We start from the raw sequence: 17,598 nt of genomic DNA, 5'->3' as shown, positions 1-17,598 counted from the left end.
ATCACTATCCCAACCATGTGTACTAGGGTTGGATTTTCTCAAGAAGATGGAGATGATAATTGATTTTGCTGATAACAAGTGGTACACACGAACACAACCTGACAGCAAGTTCCAGTTCACAGCAGAGACAACTTCATCGTGTGCAATTATCTGTTGTGGAATCCAGTCATTAAGCCCAGCAGAGCGAGACACGCTACAGACATTCCTGGATAAAAATATTCGTCCTCCAGGAAAACTAGGAGCTACCAAATTGGCAGAGCATGACATTGACGTCGGAGACAATCCACCAGTCAAACAAAAACCGTACAACGTCACGCCAATACTCCTGGAAGCTATATGGAAAGAAGTTGACAAGATGCTAGACGAGGATATCATTGAGGTATCCCACAGTGAGTGGTCTAGTCCAGTAGTTATGGTGAAGAAGCCAAATGGGAAATGGCGGTTCTGCATTGACTACCGAAAATTAAATGCAGTTACAGTAAAAGATGCCTATCCGATCCCTAATATGACAAGCATACTGGATCAACTAAGACGAGCCAGATACATCACAACTCTCGATTTAAGTCAAGCTTATTTCCAGATACCGCTTACCGAACGAGCAAGACCAAAAACTGCTTTTGTAGTGCCTGGTCGTGGACTGTTCCAGTTTAAAAGAATGCCTTTTGGCCTAACAAACGCTCCAGCAACATTCCAGCGTATGATTGACCAACTAATTGGTCCAGAAATGTATCCATACGTGTTCGTATATCTCGATGACATTATTATCGTGACGGAGACATACGAGGAACACCTGATATGGCTACAGAAAGTATTAGACAAGTTACAGCAAGCCGGATTAACAATCAACCGGGAGAAGAGCGAATTTTGCTGCTCAGAGGTTCGCTACTTAGGATTCATCGTGAATTCAGAAGGACTACAGATCGATCCAGAGAAGACTTCAGCTGTACGAGAATTCCCAGCCCCTCGTAACATCAAACAGCTGAGAAGATTCTTGGGAATGGCGTCGTGGTATCGACGATTCATTCCTGAGTTTGCAACTATCGCGTCGTCTCTCACAAAGTTGCTGAAGAAAAGTCAACTTTGGGAGTGGGATACAGAGCAGGACATGGCTATGATAACTCTGAAGGAGTATCTCACCTCTGCTCCAGTACTAGCATGTCCAGATTTCAAGCTGCCGTTTACGCTACAGACTGATGCGAGTTCAGTAGGACTCGGCGCTGCCTTGACACAAGTCATCGATGGTCAAGAACGCGTCATTGCGTATGCAAGCCGATCACTAACTGACGCCGAGCGTAAGTACACCGTTACAGAGCAAGAATGTCTTGCGGTCATCTGGTCAATTCGTAAGTTCAGGTGTTACTTAGAGGGATATGAGTTTACAGTAGTTACAGATCACAGCAGTCTACGGTGGTTACATAATCTGAAAAACCCAACAGGTAGACTTGCCAGATGGGCATTAGAGTTGATGGAGTATCGGTTTACGATTATTCATCGTAAAGGCGCACTACATCACGTTCCAGACGCGTTATCGAGAATTCCAGAAGATCAGGAAGAAGCTCTAGCTGTCATCGCGGATGACGTGGACCGTTGGTACAATAGGAGAATAAGAGACGTACAACGGAGACCCGGTAAATTTCCAGGTTGGCGAGTAGATGGAGAAAGCTTATACTATCACAAGCCATCAAATTTGGTGGAAGCTGAATTAGAAGACCGCAACGCATGTAAATTAGTCGTGAGACGGGCGTTCCATCAGCGAGTCATCACCGAGTGTCACGCTACACCCGAAGCCGGACACCTAGGAGTTGACAAGACTTACAGACGACTTGCAGTGAATTATTATTGGCCAAATATGTTCCAGGACGTGGTGAAATTTGTTCGATGTTGTGAAACTTGTCAGCGCACCAAAGTGGAACAAGCACCACCTGCAGGCTTCATGGGTAAAAAGAAAGTGGAGGAGCCATGGTCAATGATCGCTACAGACATTATGGGTCCATTACCAAAGAGTATGAAAGGACATGCCTATCTATTGGTAATACAGGACTTGTATACTAAGTGGATTGAATTACGACCACTTAGGCGAGCCACAGGTACAGCGATAAGTGAAGCTCTAGAAGAATTAGTCATTTGGAGATGGGGTAAACCTCAAGTCCTTTCGACAGATAACGGTACAGAATTTGTAAATAGAGACATCAGATCTCTAGCAGAGCGAGTGGGATTTCGGCATATGACAACACCACCATATCACCCACAAGCAGATCCAGTTGAACGAGTTAATCGAGTGCTCAAGACGATGATAACAGCATTCATCGACGAAAATCATCGGGAGTGGGACAAATATTTACCACAATTTCGCTTTGCCCACAATACAGCGCACCACAGTTCCATTCAAACGAGTCCAGCTTTCCTGAACACAGGAAGAGAATTGTCAGCTACAGGTTCACTTCGACAGGAGGTGGAAGGGGAACCAGAATTAATACATGGTCCACTCCAGGAGTGGCAAGCAAGGATGCGACAGCTAAACAACCTGCGGAAAAGCATCGTCCACGCGTTAGATACAGCATTCCAGAAGCAAGCTCATTATTATAATCAACGACATCGAGATCGGGAATATCAAGAAGGAGACCTAGTGTGGAAAAGACATTTCTCATTGTCTAGTGGGTCTAAACATGTATCAGCCAAGCTGAGTGATAAGTTCAGTGGTCCATTCACTGTATCAAGGAAAATATCATGCACGATATATGAGCTGAGTGATTTAGCAGGCCGAGTAATCGGAAGATTTTCTATTCAACACTTAAAACCTTGTATACCTGCTATCTGACTTTCTTTCTGTCTCTTTCTTGCTACAGTTATGATACGTTAAAGGCTACAGAACTTAATAAGTTGTTTGTTTCAGATTTTGAGTACAGTTACAGTATGTCGGGACAAGACCAAAGAAATTTGCAGGAGGAGATGGATGGCCTCGAAGAGGTCCTGCTCATCGACTTGTCCGCCGACGACGACGAAGTATCGACGGCTACGACAATGCCAGAGATGCCTTTGGGAGACGAAGAAGCGAGTAATCCCTCCCAGAGAGAGATGCCAGAAAACCAGGGGGCATCAGGCTACAGTAAGGAGTGGGAGGCTAATCAGGAGGATTACGCCAGCGATACAGGTACGGAGACCGACAGCTTGTATGAGGGTCTACCCGGAGAGCTTCCCATGAGGCTCGATGAGAACACCCTATGGGACCCCATCCGCCCATACATCAAGCATTTGAGGTGGCTTGACTATTTCAAGCCTGGTCTGCTCAAGGCACTGGGGAAAGTGGCCGTGCGTATGAGCCACCCCAGTGATATAGGTTGTCCACTCCAGGAGCTATCTGGAGTGAAATTCAAACGGTCCACTGCAAGTGACATCCGAGACGTGGATGCCACTCGTGATATGGGAGTGCAGGTTCAGCCGCTAACATTAGTTAGTTCCAGCACTCAGACTGAACTTGAGACCATGACGCTACAGACACCTATGGAGGTGGTACAGGAAGCGGTTTCAGCCACCTTAGGAACCGGAAAGAAGGTAGTGTCGTCCACCTCGACACCACCAAGCACTGCTCCAGTCATCAAGGAGGTACCACCAGCTCAAACCTCCGGATCCAGTAAGAGTCGACCCAAGTCACCACCAAGACCACCATCTCAATCCTTACTGGATTGGAACAAGAAGATTCGGGAGCGAGAAGCGGCGCGATTAGCTGCACCAATCCCACCAAAGACACCACTGGGGAAAACATCGGTGCAGGACAGGCTCCAGCGTGCCCGAGAACCGGCACACAGTACAACATCAGCTCCAGGTCGAGAGAATGCGGCTCCAGCAGACGAGATCAAGAGGAAGCAGTTTACGTGGATGGGCAAGCCACGTCTTTGTTGGAACTGCCGTAAAGAAGGGCATCCTTTCAGCGCGTGCCCAGAGGCCCGAAAGACCTTTTGCCAGATGTGCGGCAGGGCGAATTATACAGCCCGTACGTGTCCCAGTTGTGGAGAAAAGTGGAAGGCGATGGGACCGTACAAGAAGGAGTACGGAGGGAATGTTCCTCGGGAGCAGTTGAGGAAGGCTCCCAGACATCGGGAAGACGAGCGGTCGCCTAACCGCGGTCGACCATATTAAAACTCCGTACCCTGGTTACAGAAATGGCAATGACATTGGCGCTATCGGACTATGATTAGATGATTTAAGATTCACGCTACAGTTAAAAGAAAAAAAAAAGTATTTTGTACCTCGCTACGGCGTCGTACTTACAGTGGCTTTGGCCGAGTGGAGTTATGAGAGGTTGTGGAACCGAAAGTTACAGGCAAATTTGCAAAAACCTGCATAGGTCTGATTAAAAGTATGGCTCAGGACATACGCGATATCGCTACAGTTATATGTTATAGGTCGTGGGTTCGAGTAAACAGTATTAGAAGTTTCGAGGATGAGAGAATTCGAATCACGATCATGGTAGAGAGTATCAGCAGTATAGTTCCAGAGTCAGTAAAACAAACGCATGCAGAAATCAGCTTCAGACTTCAGGATAAAGTTCAAGACAACGTAGATTCACCGTACCGTAAAATCTTCCCCAGGAGGACGGGAGTTGTGACGTTATTTTTCGTATGGGGGTCAAATCAAAGTGAACGTCACAAACACCAACTGATTTTTACTGTATTTACGAGCATGGTAACTCAAGACTTAGAATTTAGCGTACAGGTATTAACGATTTTGATACAGATTTTTGATTTAAGTTATAGTTTAAGAATTAAATATGGAGTAACGTTTAGCGACAGTTATCGGTTTTGTTAAGAAAAATTATAGCAAAGACTTAGAATCAGAATGATGGGAATTTAGTATGGAATATTGTTTGAGATTTAAAGTTTGAGATAATGATAAAGTTGGAGTTTTAGTTTACAGTTTTGGAATTTTGAGTATGTGGAGAAGTCAGTGTTACCGTGGAGCGGGACTTGAATTAGTCACCCGGTATCATCTGATGATAGAACCTAGTTCTATCCCTATGAGATTTCTTGGTAGATTGCAGAGGTCTAGCTGAAATGCTAGCGCTCCAGCATAAAAGGAATCTGATGGATGCAGATTGGGATCAGTTTTGAGTTTTGGTTTGGCAGGCCTCAACAGTAATATTGTGACCGTTGCTGTTGTGGAAGCCGTTTGGTCATTTTTAATTGCTTTTGTCTGACAGGCCTCAGAGGACAAGTCATGACCACTTGTACCGCTGAGGAAGTCATAGGTCACTTAGTCTTAAGTTTTATGATCCCAGCTGAAGTCGGTTCCAGGAGAGCAACTACCAAGGATATCCATACTCAAAGTCAGGTTTAGTGAGTACGTTTGGTGAGGTATAAGCCTCCAGTTATCGATATGGTAGAGTTTGGGAATTGATTTATGGATTTAGAATATAGAGGTCAGTTATAAATAATGATAAGATTTAGTTTCGGATTTTTGGATTGAAAAAAAAGGGGAGTCGAAGGGAGACCTTCGAAGAGTACGGACGTGAGCATTCAGCTCTGGTCGCTCGAAGCGAGCAGACGTGTCCAGAAATGGCGTCACAGTTCATGGCATTGCGGAAAGCTACAGATTAAGAGTATTGTTACAGAAGTATTATTTTAAACAGTGTAAGACGTTACTCGATATTTCATTCATCCGTAATCAGGTATGAAATAATTATTATAATTATCAATAATTAATTGAGTTCGAGTCAGAGTCTTGAGATATGATGCTACTGTTTTAATTAAAGAAAATATTTAAGAACTGAGAGAATTATGGGGATATTGTTACAGTTTAGAGTCATGTTCACGATTTATTGTTAATATTATTTTATAAAATAATTATACGAAATATGTTTAATTATTAAACCAATTGCCGTCTAATTGACGTCAATACTAGACACATGTACGTTAGTTTTACTAGTTTGGTGGAAGAGAATGTTCTAGAATATCTTTTTTTTATAATTTATTGTTCAAGGTTACTGAATATTAGTTAATTGTGGATTAGCTCTAGTAATTAATTAATTTATTTTTAATGTATCGATAAATATCCTTTAGATGCCAATTTACCTGTTTGTCAGGATTAATTTCATTATTATTAGATTCAGTGTTTTGTTATAAAGAAGAATTGTTTGTACGAAGCTACAGTATTTTGTTAATTGTTAAATGGAGGTTTTAGATTATTTGTTGTTTAATAAAAATTGCAAATTCACTGATAATCTACATGAATTTGGAATGATGTAACCCGGACCACTCCCTCTCTCCATAAACCTACACACTGAGCGACACCATGGCATACCGTAACTCTGTTTTTAGTTTTCCAGTCTCTGTTTTTGTTTGGCTTATAAGTTCTGAGCATTTTGTTAAGCTTTAGTTTATTTAGTTGCGTGGTTTTGAGATAGTTCCACAGATCAAAAATTTTATCTAATTCTTAAAATTTACTGGTTTGGTGATTCCAGTGATAAAAATTACCTGGCGCCCTGATAGTATTGAGACTGGAGGCTAAGAATAGAGAACGAAGTTTGTAGCGCGGAATTAATAATTTAATTTTTGTCGTTATAATATATATATATATATATATATATATATATATATATATATATATATATATATATATATATATATATATATATATTAGGGTGTGCCATTTTAAGGCGACTTTTTTTTTCAACAAAAAAACAGGCTGAAAACTCGCAGAAAGGTAAGAAAAGAAGCGTGTTAGAAGCGTATCTCTTAATATTAATATTTAGAGGTGCCTATTTCTAATTTTCCATTTCCTATTTAAATAGCTTGGGAAAAAAAGATTTTATTTTTTTTTTATTTTTCTAGCTTGGCATTCGCACCTCATATAAATAAGTCTATAGCATAATCTTATAGAAAATTTAACGCTCTACAAAGAAGGTCAATTATCATTTTTTGATAAATCCATCTATTCAAAAGTTATTAGAGCTGGAATTCAAATCTATAATAAATTTCCAGATCTTTAAACTTTTCCAGCAAAACTATCAGACTTATCAAAAAATATCATAGAATATTTTTTATAGACAATTTTATTTCCTATAACCGGGCAGCATTGGTACGACGTGAGAGTGTGGCTCTCTCGCTGTCCTTGTTGGTTTTTGGTCTTTCTCTCTCTCTCTCGTTACAGCCTGATTGCCGAGTTTGGCTGAGCTAGGCGTTAGACCACAGGGGATGATTCCACGCAGCAGGTGACCGTAAATTGGTCATGTGCGCATAATTAGGTAGGGGTCATCGGAGGTTGGGGCCTAAGACGACTAGATAAAAGAGTCGATTCAAGGGCAGGCAATCATTTTAAGTTCAAGATTTCAATCGAGATTCAAGTCCAATCGACACTCAAGTGGAAGCACTGACATACACAGCCTCGTTTACTAGTCGCTCGATTTCCTTATTGCAATAAAATTATAACTTAAAATTCTAAAATATAATTGTGCTCTTTCTATAAACTGGTTTATAAAACCAAAATTACGTTAAGCTTGTAAAGTAAGTGATTGTGAGTGTCCAGCATCAAATCCTACATCAACAGTCAGGATCCAGAAGAGGAGGTCTATGATGCAGCGGCGTCCAGTTCCGTCGGTACGTCGAATACAACAAACCAGATAAGATTTATGATAAAATTATTATTTTATACTCTCTCCCTTCAACGTAATACTTTACTCTAAACAATTATTTAATTTATTACCCCGTGTCCATTAAATAATTACGTCTATATATATTTAATTTGTTGTCACTGGACTTTTATTAATTATAAGTAAAGGGGAAATTTTGTACATATCTTGGGATTTGGTTAAATAAAATTATTTGTATATAATAATTAAATTAAGTCTCAAGGTAATTATTTTTCATCACCAGTGTCTTTAGAGTAAGTTAATGTCAGCCGCGTGTCCGGTCAAAGCGAGTCGACCCATCTCTGAGATTTATTTCCCGCGTTCAGATCCAGCAACATCGTAATTAAAATTTATAATTATTATTAATAATTAATTATTTAGCCGGGAAATTATTTAACTGTGGTTCGTGGCTACTGGACACGAAGTAGCCAGGGCTCACCGTTATATTTGGCGCCCAACTCGGTTTTCTCGTTTTGGAAAATTCTAGACCTGGTGATAAAGTAAAATTAAATTTGGAAAATTTGGAAAAATTAAATTAATTAAATATTTTACCGTTGAAGAGAGAAATACTGGTATTATAAATCGTAAATTGGATTGATACTGTGCTAAATTATATATATGTATATTGGTTGCCCAAAATTATTTAAACTAAATTTATAAAAATTATAATAATTTCTCTAAAATATGAACTGGCTAAATAGCGAGTAAAAGACTTGAATTTTAAAATATAAAATATTGAGTGAGAGAATAAAATTAAAATTGAAATCGTGGTAGTGAAAAAAAAATCGATAAATTCCGGTGGTCTCGTGAAGACCAAGACAAGGTCAAAGCCTTACGCGTTGGTCGTATGCGTTACTCATAGTATATACAATAGGTACGACACTAAGCTTAGAGAAATAAACACAATAAAATCACTTGTTTGTTTCTTTGTAAATTTTCTCTGGTAAAGAAACTAAAATAAACTAAGTAAAATAAAATAAATTAGTAAATAAAATTTATACATTTTAGACTAACAGTGACAGTAAAATTTTGTTAATAAAATTAATTGAATTAAAATCGTAAAAGAAAAATTAATTAGTAAAAATCACAAGTTAAATTTTAATAAAACAAAGACAAATAATTTAATTACTTTGGTTTAAAATAAACCACAGTTTGAATATTAAAATAAGTTTAGGTAAAACTCACTAAGTGAATGAGTCAGTATAAAATAACTGTTCGATAAAAATAATACGTTATATTAATTTCAAAGTTACTTACTAGACTTAAGTCTGGGTAAATCTTTCAATTAAATAAATTAAATCAAATAGTTAAAATCTTTATCGTTTAATATAGAATTCAGGGCTTGAAGCTTTAAGCGTCGGAAAGATTAGAAATTATCAGCTAATAAATAAAATAAAACAGTAGCTTAAAAATTTTAGCCATTGTCTAAAATTTTCTTTATAATAATTTTAAACAAATTAAAATTCAATAGATTTGTGGTTTATTACTTAAACCATTATAGTTAATTTAAATTAAATTAAATTTAATTTGGAAAAAAAAAAAAAAAAAACTGTCATTGTTAGGGATTACCGAGTCATAACTGTCGTCACCTAGTAATTACGATAAATTCTTAATCCGGTAAATAAATTTTAATCCTAATAAGTTACAAAAGAAATATTTTAACTTATTTGAATTTACTACCGGTAATTGAATTTTATATTTAAATATTGTTGGGGCTCGTAAGCTGCTTGTCTTACCAGCCAATATAAATTAAATTAAGTCCCAATAATCATACTATGAGTAATACTCGACCACTGACGCGTCAAAATTCTAAGCGTTCGGTTCAACAATCGGGTAGACGAGAAAGTGAAGAGATAATCTTCGAAGGAATTAGTTCCTCAAACGGTAGGAATCAGAACAGGGTAGTGCATTCACCACCCTCGACTACGTGCACAATAACATCAAGTACTACGATTTCGTCAGCGACCTCGACGATGTCGAATCCCAATCCGTTACCCGGTTTACCTAACCTCGTGACTTCGGAGACCCCACAGCAAGTTAGACCGCCAGTAAGGCGCAGCTTGGGGAATATGGTAGCAACTACCACGACTATGGTCACGACAGTGACCACCGCTATACCGATTACTACCGCGACACTACCCAGTACCGTTATCACCACACCAGTTACTGTTACAACATCGTCTGGGTCAATTCAAATGAACGACCCACAGGCCGTAAATACAAATGCACAATCAAATTTACATTTGACAAATATTAATAATAATTTACGGGCGTCTATGGACGAAGTATTCATAGAAAACCCCCCACCGGTACTTCCTCAACAAATTCAGCCTAATGCGGGATCCGTTTTTCTGCCTGGCACCGTTCCAGTTTCCGCACAGGCTGATCAAGCGACAACTCAAGCTGTCCTGGCTCAGATTTTAAATTGTCTACAAAATCTGACCTTAGCTATGAACGCGCAACCGGTGAACAATCCGCAAGTGCCTGTACAGACAATTACACAAACTGTTCGCGAGATAACTCACAGTTTTGGCGACGTGGAGTGTAGTACAGGTCACTTGAATCATGAAAATAGGGCTGCTACGACCTCAGCCCTTCCGGTAAATTTACAATCAAGTACCAGTGGAATAAATAATGTTCGTAACAATACGGTCGGTCTCAGTAACAATAATTATAATCATAATTTAAGCAATAATAGTAACGATCACCCCGTTATTAATCCTAGTGGAGTGCATAACAATAATTTAAATAATAATTTAAACGGCAATAACTATTGTTGCAATACCCCCAGCGAAATTCAAAATAATAATCCACCAATAAATAATTACGGTAATAATTATGATATTAATTTCGAAATATTACGGGATAATTCACTTGCTGGTAATAATAATAATTTTGATGAAAGAAACGCTGGATATCGGATTAATAATGGTCAGGAAAGACACCAAGAATACTATGACCAACCTAGGGCGAATAATCTGTTAATACCAAACGCCGCGGCGGTTTCGCTACGTAAATGGCGCGATATAAGAGAAATTGTCAGAGCGTGGCCAGTACGTTTTCCGCAAGGCGATTTAACAGCCAATAGTTTCTTGACTTCATTTGAAGCCATGGCGTTTCGTGAGGGTTGGCTCACAACGGATTTCGTGAAAATTCTTGGATATGTTTTTACTGGGAAAGTTACTAAGTGGTACGACGTGTACAGCAGCCATTGGTCTGATTATGACCATTTTAAACGGGAATTTTTAAGAGCATTTGGCTCACAAAAGACGGACACTCAGTTATTGATGGAAATTGGTCAGTTGAGACCAGAATCTGGTGAATCGTCAATTGATTTCACTTTTAGAGTTCAACAAAAATATAGTGAGATGCGTAACCCACCCCCTGAATCGGAACAGGTTACGTGCATCCGTAATCACTTGCCTAGAAATCTTTCCACCTTAGTATTCTCTAGGTCAGTGAACACTTACGATGACCTCTTATCGGTATTACATGAGGCTGCCGCGCTATTAGAAGAAAATAAACGTGTGTCTGAGCCATCCGATAGGTCGCACGCTAAGACAAAAGAAAAATCGCGATTCTCAGCAGTGCATTCGTTCCCGCGTACTCCAATTTTGGTTGATATGATGAATGATAAACAACCACTCGTTATCGAGGAAATTAGAGAAGGTGAAGACGGCAAATTAATTGTTTGTGCATCGACAGCTACTGTCCAAACTCCTGAAAATAATTTCTCGTCAAATAGATCTCCAAATAATCGAGTACGTTATTCCTACAACGCGAATAATAATGGCAACTCGAATGCCATATCGCGTACACTTAGTGAGGTAACTGCTGGTCGTAATTCCGACCATTACTTTTGTTTTAACTGCGGGCAAAATGGTCATCTATCTGAACAGTGTATAAATAACAGAGTAGATGTCTGTAATTATTGTTTAAAAATAGGACACGTAAGACAAAATTGTTTTAAATTAAATGCCGATTCATTTAGGTCCGGGTTTACGGCAGGTTCAAATTTACGTCCGTCAAACGTTCCCGTTCGGTCAAATATTAATTCAAATCATAATAATTTTAATAATAATGGCAACAATTATAACCTAAATCGTGGGCAACCAAATGTAAATAATGTTAATAGGGGAAACCCGAATTCAAATTTAAATAATTTTAAAAGAAATGATAATCGTAATAATCGTGGAAACCGTTCTAATCGTTTTGTTCGTAATAATAATAATGTTAATAATAATTATGATAATATTGATAATGTAAACAACCATTGTGTCGAGGTACAACCGACCAGTGCTGTCGAGATTAGTCGCACTGATCAGTCAAAAAACTAGCTTCGCCCTCCTATTCCCCGAGGAAAAAGGGCGTGAAAGCTAGAAAATCGTTAAAACAAATAAGAAGGGGAAATCGGAGCCCTAGTAGCTATCGTTCACATCAGTTCTGGTTGAATAAACCAAATAAATTTAAAAGAATTTCAACAAATAATGTAAATGATTTAATTTCGGTACCAGACGGCGGCTTAGAGCGAACTGTCGGTCCAGTTGTAGATAGTAATATTGAAAATTTAATAGATTTAAGTTCGGAACCAGACGGCGGCTTGGTGCGTACTGTCGGTCAGGACGAACAATTCAATTCAGATAATGTAATAAATTTTAGTTCGGAACCAGACGGCGGCTTGGTGCGTACTGTCGGTCAGATCGAACAATGTAATTCGAATAATTTAATAATTTTTAATTCGGAACCTGACGGCGGCTTAGAGCGTACTGTCGGTCCAGATAAAGAATTTAATTATGAAATTGAGAAAAATTTATTTTCGAGACCTGATGGCGGCTTGGAGCGTACTATCGGTCCGGTCGTGTCAACTAATGGTGAACTGATAGGTGATGTAGTATTAGAAAATCAAATAGCGAAAATAGCGAGCTCCGTTTCAAACAATAATGAAAATGAATTTGGGACTGAGGTCAATTTAATTGACCTGCGCAGCCCACTATCGTTTGAAAATAATTTAAATTATGTTACTGAAGATTTAATTTGCTTTGATAATGAAATTAGTAGTGGTAGTAATTTAGAAAATTTGGATGTTGAAGAAAATCCATTTACGCAGTTTTGCGATATATATGATAATACGAACGGTTTATCGATTTTTAATAATTTGTCTGTTGTAAATAATAAATTGTCCGTTTCAAATAATATTTATTCTATTTTAAATTCTGACGAAATTAATCACTGGGAAGGCTTGAGGGAAGAAGCACCGCCCATGGTTAATTTACCAATGTCTAATAATTTATTTGAAGAAATTTGTGCCGGTCTTGATCGTTCTGTTCTTTCGGTTGAAAATGATCCGAACGGAATACATCCGAAAATCTTAGAGACTTTAGAGGCTAGCGATTTTATTGTGTCAATTGGTTCAGACGAATCGGAAGAACCAAGTTTCGTAGACGTCCCCGGTATGCCATATTTATGTGGTCTGGAACCACTTGAGAGTGATGAGGAGACTGAAGAAGAGTGGGAGGATGAATTGGACCCAGGATTAGAACCTGAAGGTCCAGCTGTTAGTCATAGCTCTCCATCACCGTGTTCTTCGCCTTCGCGCGCGTCGTATCTTCCTGAGATACTCAGAGATAAAACATTACCTTCACGTATCGCCAATCGTATTGCATCTCGGACCAAATTTTATACGAGTACTGGTCCTGTTCCACCAACAATTACGGCTCGTATACCGGTGTCCATCTGGATATTCGGGGTGCAAGTGAACGGTATTATTGATACAGGAAGTGAGAGATCCTACATCAATCGGCGAGTGTATGACCAAATACGTGAGCTTAGCTCTGGTCAATTACAACAGGATGATACGAACCGTCGGGGAGTTCTTCTCGCGAATCATACCCAATGTAAGACTATTGGGGGAGCTCCATTCATCATTCAAATCGGTACAATAGCAGGAGAGCAGTATTTGAGTGTCCTCGAGGACCTGAGTTATTCAGTAGTCCTAGGTATGGACTTTGCTCTTCAGTTTGGGATATTTATCGACTGCGCTACGAAAACTTGGCAATTCAAAGACACTAACGAAAATCATCCATTCGAATTAATAAATTGTCGTGATAAACAAACTAGTTGTCAAACGTTGACTTCGGATCAACAGAAAGATTTTGATGTATTTTTAGAATCGGAAATGTCTAAGTTCGCAGAGTTACCGAACCAAGGTCTAACTGACCTCGTGCAGCATACGATCGTCCTACAACCGGGAATTAAACCCATTCAAATCCGTCCGTATCGGCGTAGTCCTGTTATTACGGCGGAATTAAATAAACAAATAGACGAACTGCTCGAGAAAGGCTATATTAGGCCTAGTAACAGTTTCTGGTCGTGTTCTCCGGTAATGGTGACCAAAGCCTCGGGTGGTTGGCGTTTTTGCGTCGACTATCGACCAATCAACAAATATACTATTTTACCTGCGCACCCTCTTCCTAATATGCTACGTATTTTAAGTGCTTTACATAACGCGAAGTATATCACAACCATGGATCTCAAGGAAGCGTTCCATCAGGTTTTAATGTCACCGGAATCCATTCCTTATACTGCCTTCTCTGTCGAAGGTAGGGGGCAATTTGAATGGGTTCGCATGCCTTATGGTCTCGCGGGAGCACCATCAACGATTCAAAAGGCCATGGATAAGCTTCGCGAGAGATTTATCGAGCAAATACATAAAAGAAACCTACCGAGTTCTTGGACTGAAAAGGTTTTCGCGTACCTGGACGATTGGGTAATTATAAGTGAGAGTTACGACGAACATAAAGCTATTTTATCTCTTGTTTTCGAAATCTTTCGCGAGACTGGATTATTAATTAATCCAAGTAAATGTAAATTCGCGCGATCCGAGGTAAAATTTCTTGGCTTTATTGTTGATAGAGAGAGTCTAAGACCTGACCCGGAGAAAATAGCACCCATCGCGAATTTCCCTCGTCCAACGTCTCGTAAGCAAGTACGCAGTTTCTGCGGGCTTGTAAATTGGTACCATAGGCATTTACAAAATGTCGCGAAGGTCCAAGGACCTCTGAATAAATTGTGTAGCGTTAGTACTGAATGGAAATGGGGTGAGGAGGAAGAAAAAGCTTTCCAAGATCTTAAACTAGCTCTTGTTAATGCTAAGCCTTTGGCAGTACCACAACCAGATCTTCCGTATTATTTATATACTGACGCGAGTGATACGGGACTAGGTGCGTTCTTGGTTCAAAAGGAACCAAATACCGGGAAAGAGTTCCTTATAATATGTTTGAGTAGACCGTTACGAGGTGCCGAAACACGTTATACTACGACCGAGAAAGAGTGTTTGGCGGTTGTATGGGCCGTAAGAAAATTAAGATGTTATCTTGAAGGGTTTCCGTTTGTCGTAGTCACCGATCACGCTTCATTAAAATGGCTCCATACTTTAAAAAACCCGAACGGTAGGCTTGCCCGCTGGGCCATGGAACTCTTGGCCCACCAAATTACGATCGAACATCGTCGTGGAACCGAGAATGAAGGCCCGGATGCCTTGTCGCGTCTATACGAGGACCAGGAGCCTGTAGAGTGGTCCGAAGTCCTCGATGAGATTAAAACTAAAGGCGTAGATTTTGTTCATATTCAAGTTCGCTCTCGGTACGATATAACGAAAGCTAATGTTAGGAAATATCCTGAGAATTTTGTTGATTGGCGTATAAATAGTGAAGATAGATTAGAATATTACAAACCTGATTATTTGAAAGAGTATATTGACGATCAAGATGCGTGGAAATTGGTTTTAACTGAGAGTGAGATCCCCGATATTTTAAAAGAAAACCACGATGTACCGGACGCGGGTCATTTGGGTCGCGATAAGATGTATCATCGGATACGTACACGCTACTATTTGCCTGGTATGTATCGCGATGTCGGCGAGTATGTTGAGAACTGTGAAACTTGTAAAAGGGTCAAATATAAACAGACCTCGTCTCAAGCGCCGATGCGCACGCGACAACCTATTGAACCCTGGGCTATAGTCGCTGCCGATGTGACTGGCCCATTTCCGCGATCTAAAGCCGGTTATCAATACGTTTTAATTGTACAAGACTTATACACGCGCCTCATTGAGGTCTTTAGACTTCGTAAGCAGACGGGACTGAATGTTAAGAAAAGTTTACGTCGTGTTTTCTCACGCTGGGGATACCCTTTATATTTAATCACAGATAACGGCAAAGAATTTATCAATCACGAGATCAAAGAGTACTTAAAAGAAACGGGAGTAAAATCAGTACCCACCGCGATCGCGCACCCTCAGAGTAACCCGGTTGAAAGAATTAACCGTACTCTGAAACCAATGATTCGGGCATTTATTTCGAAGGACCAGACGTCGTGGGATGAGCACTTAGGCGAATTCCAACTTGCCTATAATAGTAGTTATCATGCCTCGTTGCATATGTCGCCATACTACTTGGTTCATGGCAAAGAACCACGGCTGTCAGGTAAAATTACTAGACTCGAAATAGATGATTTGGATCTCGATGATACTGCGTGGCGTACTCAAATTAATCGCCTTGATCAATTACGGCATAAAATCGAGGACGTAATGAGGAAAGAAAGTGAGAAGCAAGCCGTATATCACGATAAGGGACTTAAAGAACCACCCAAACTGCAAGTGGGTGATTCGGTATATTACCCAAATCGGAAATTGAGTAAGAAAGCCGATAAATATTCGTCTAGTTTGGCTAGTAAATTCTTAGGACCAGCCATTGTTAATAAAATCATTAGTCCTTTGGTCGTCGAGTTAAAATCAGAGACTGGGAAAAATTTGGGCAATCACTATGTTCCAGATTTAAAATTGCCCAGGCGCAGCCAAAGGCTGATGAAAACCGTTTAACTTTCTTTCAGCTTCCAAGCCCCAATCTCAAGTCTGGCGACGGGGAGTATAACCGGGCAGCATTGGTACGACGTGAGAGTGTGGCTCTCTCGCTGTCCTTGTTGGTTTTTGGTCTTTCTCTCTCTCTCTCGTTACAGCCTGATTGCCGAGTTTGGCTGAGCTAGGCGTTAGACCACAGGGGATGATTCCACGCAGCAGGTGACCGTAAATTGGTCATGTGCGCATAATTAGGTAGGGGTCATCGGAGGTTGGGGCCTAAGACGACTAGATAAAAGAGTCGATTCAAGGGCAGGCAATCATTTTAAGTTCAAGATTTCAATCGAGATTCAAGTCCAATCGACACTCAAGTGGAAGCACTGACATACACAGCCTCGTTTACTAGTCGCTCGATTTCCTTATTGCAATAAAATTATAACTTAAAATTCTAAAATATAATTGTGCTCTTTCTATAAACTGGTTTATAAAACCAAAATTACGTTAAGCTTGTAAAGTAAGTGATTGTGAGTGTCCAGCATCAAATCCTACATCAACAGTCAGGATCCAGAAGAGGAGGTCTATGATGCAGCGGCGTCCAGTTCCGTCGGTACGTCGAATACAACAAACCAGATAAGATTTATGATAAAATTATTATTTTATACTCTCTCCCTTCAACGTAATACTTTACTCTAAACAATTATTTAATTTATTACCCCGTGTCCATTAAATAATTACGTCTATATATATTTAATTTGTTGTCACTGGACTTTTATTAATTATAAGTAAAGGGGAAATTTTGTACATATCTTGGGATTTGGTTAAATAAAATTATTTGTATATAATAATTAAATTAAGTCTCAAGGTAATTATTTTTCATCACCAGTGTCTTTAGAGTAAGTTAATGTCAGCCGCGTGTCCGGTCAAAGCGAGTCGACCCATCTCTGAGATTTATTTCCCGCGTTCAGATCCAGCAACATCGTAATTAAAATTTATATTTATTATTAATAATTAATTATTTAGCCGGGAAATTATTTAACTGTGGTTCGTGGCTACTGGACACGAAGTAGCCAGGGCTCACCGTTATATTCCTTCAAATTATTTTTAATGAAGTTTTTGGAAA

The sequence above is a fragment of the Microplitis demolitor genome, chromosome 10, assembly GCF_026212275.2.
Source record: "Microplitis demolitor isolate Queensland-Clemson2020A chromosome 10, iyMicDemo2.1a, whole genome shotgun sequence".
Lineage (NCBI taxonomy): Eukaryota > Metazoa > Arthropoda > Insecta > Hymenoptera > Braconidae > Microplitis > Microplitis demolitor.
Note: the sequence above shows the minus strand (reverse complement) of the source record.